The sequence below is a fragment of the Crocuta crocuta genome, unplaced genomic scaffold (assembly GCF_008692635.1).
Source record: "Crocuta crocuta isolate KB4526 unplaced genomic scaffold, BGI_CrCroc_1.0 scaffold2088, whole genome shotgun sequence".
NCBI lineage: Eukaryota > Metazoa > Chordata > Mammalia > Carnivora > Hyaenidae > Crocuta > Crocuta crocuta.
In genome coordinates, this window is record NW_027527892.1 from 49,306 (window position 1) to 52,693 (window position 3,388).

Sequence of the window (3,388 nt, forward strand, 5' to 3'; positions counted from 1 at the left end):
TTATTTTACTCAGTTCAAAAACATGCTCGTAGTTTCAACTTTAAATACTAAAAATTGTATTCTTACAGTGAGGGCATGGAAAGTTTGTAGAACTTGCTTTTAAGGTTTTGAGGGTCACTTGAATATATTTCATTGATTTAAAGAAAATGATTTTAGATTTTAAGTATACGATTTTTACATGAATGTTTAACAGATTATATTGTTTTAATATTTACCTTTCTTTAATGGTTTACTCTAAAAATACCTGGTGTAACTTCTAGGTAATTTCTGTAACCACTAAACCGCGAACAGACAATTGTTACCTTAAGACATATTACTGAACACAAATTGTCAAAATAGTATTTACTAATATTCTCCCCCCCCATGGACTTTTTGAAATGCATTTTCAGTATATAAGTAAGAAACATTTGGCATCTATTTCAGGGTTTTTTTTTGATGAGATATTTATAATGCAGCTTATGGTTACTGATACTGGATGTCTGTCAAGAAATTAAGCATTTAAGTTATTATTTAGTTGAACAAATGTTCACTTTCTTAGCTTTCTAATACTTTTACCTTTGTTGCAACATTTTAATGGGGAAACTATCCTTTGCCTACACCAAATTAAAGGTAATTAATAAGAAGTTTTTCTAGTTTTGTGTGTACGTAAAAGGATATGTACTTTTCAAGTGGAAGACAATTATGTCTTGGTTACCAGGTAAATTTTTGTGCACCTTTTTTGATGTATAAGTTTTGCATACCATAGAATTTAACCCTTTTTATTCTATTTAGAATTAGGAAAACAGTACCCAGTTCAGTATTTTAAATATTTTCATCACTGCAGTTCCTCCTGATCATTAGCTTTTATTTTATTCTCTTCCTCTGTAGCTCCAGGCAATTTCTAATCTTTGTATCTCTATAGGTTCGTTTATCTTGAATATTTCACATGGCGTCATATAATACTTATTCTTTATATTTGGCTGCTTTCGCCTAGATAGTGCTTTTGAGATTCACTCATACTGTGTTGTGGCTTTATTTACTATGGACGTAATGCTGCTAGCAACATTACAAGTTTTGGTTTATGAATAGTATAGGTAGGTACCTTGAAGCAAAATTGTTGGATTGCATTGTAAATTTATGTTTAGCTTAAGAAACTGCCAAATCATTTCCAAAGTGATATTTTTCCTACCAGCAGTTTATGAGTTTTCTAGTTCTCTGCATCCTGACTTTTGGTTATACCCACCTTAGTGGATGTGCAGTTGTATCTTGTAGTTTTAATTTGCATTTGACTAATGCAGTGAGTAATGACTAATGTTGTATGTTCACTGGATATTTGTAAATCTTTGGAGACATGTATATTCAGATGGTTTTTTTTCTCAGTTCAGGTTATATTTTTTATTTAACATGATTTGCAATATTTTCTCCTAGTCTCTATTATCTCATTGCTTTCTTAATGACATCTTTGCAGTGCAGCTGTTTTCTTTTTTTTTTTTTTTAGTTTACATCCAGGTTAGTTAGAATATAGTGCAGCAATATTCAGGAGTAAATTCTTTAATGCCCCTTACCCATTTAGTCCATCCCCCCTCTGATAACCCCTCCATTAACCTTCTTTTTGTTCTCCGTATTAGTCTCTCTTGTTCCCTCCATGTTTTTATATCCTTTTTGCTTTTATATTCTTTTTGTTTCCCTTCCCTTATGTTCATCTTGTTTATCTTGAATTCCACATATGAGTAAACTCCTCTGATACTTGTTTTTATCTGACTAATTTTTTTTCAGTATAATACTCTCTAGTTCTATCCACATAGTTGAAAATGACAAAATTTCATTCTTTTTGATTGCTAAGTAATACTGGATTGTATATATCTACCACATCTTTATCCATATATCTGCCAATGAACATTTGGATCTTTCCATACTTTGGCTATTGTTGATAGCACTGCTGTAAATGTTGGATGGAGTGCGTGTGCCCCTTCGAAACACCACACCTGTATCCCTTGGATAAATTCCTGGTAGTGCAATTGCTGGGTCATAGGGTAGTTGTATTTTTAATTTTTTGAGGAACTTACATACTGTTTTTCAGAGTACTGTTTTTAGGAGCGGCTGCACCTCTTTCCCTTCGTACCAGCAGAGGAAAAGAGATCGTCTTTCATCCCTTTGTTGCCTGAGTTGTTAAATGTTAGCCATTCTGACAGGTGGGAGGTGGTATCTCATTGTGGTTTTGATTTGTATTTCCCTGATGATGAGTGATTTTGGAGCATTTTTTTCATGTATGTGAATTGGCCATGTGGATGTCTTTGGAGAAGTGTTTATTCCTTTTTTTGGCCTATTTCTTCTTGGATTATTTCTTTTTTGGATGTTGAGTTTAAGAAGTTTTTTGTGGATTTTGGATACTAACCTTTTATCTGATACATCATTTGCAAATATCTTCTTCTATTTCGCTGGTTGCCTTTTAGGTTTGCAGATTGTTTCCTTTGCTCTGCAGAAGCTTTTTATTTTGATGGGGTCCCAATTGTTCACTTTTGCTTTTGCTTCCAGAGACATAATGAGTAAGAAGTTGCTGTGGGTGAGGTCAGAGAGGTTTTTACCTGCTTTTTCCTCAAGGATTTTGATGGCTACCTGTCTCATATTTTGGTCTTTTATCCAATTTTGAGTTTATTTTTGTGTATGGTGTAAAAAAGTCATCCAGGTTCATTTTTCTGCATGTAACTTTCCAATATTACCAGCACCATTTGCTAAAGATAAAAAGATGGTCTTTATTACATTGAATATTCTTTCCTGCTTTGTCAAAGATGAGTTGGCCATACATCTGTGGGTCCATTTCTGGGTTCTCTATTCTGTTCCATTGGTCTGAGTGTCCATTTTTGTGCCAGTACTTTACTCTCTTGATTTTTGTTATTACATTACATTTTTGTATTACAGCTTGAAGACTGAGATTGTGATGCCTCCAGATTCGGTTTTCTTTTTCAAGATTGCTTTGACTATTAGAGGTCTTTTCTGGTTCCATACAAATTTTTGGATTGCTTGTTCTAGCTCTGTAAAGAATGCTGGTGCTATTTTGAGAGGCATTTCTGAAGTGCTGATATTTTTAATTTTGATGAAATGGTTTATTGTAAATTTTTATTTTTGTACTTTATGGGGTTTTTGTAAGAAATCTTGGATAAATAGATCAAAAAGATTCACTTATATTTTTCTGTAAGTATTTTTTTTTTTTTAAATATNCACCCAGGCGCTCCTGTAAGGATTTTATATTTAAAGTACTTAATATATTGTTCTGTAAGGATTTTATATTTAAAGTGCGTAACATATTGGTATGCAGTTCATTTTTAATTACTTTGAGTATTGTGAGAATTAGAGATCTAGATTCATCTTTTGCAGGTGGACATCTCTTCTTGAATAGTCTTGATGCTCT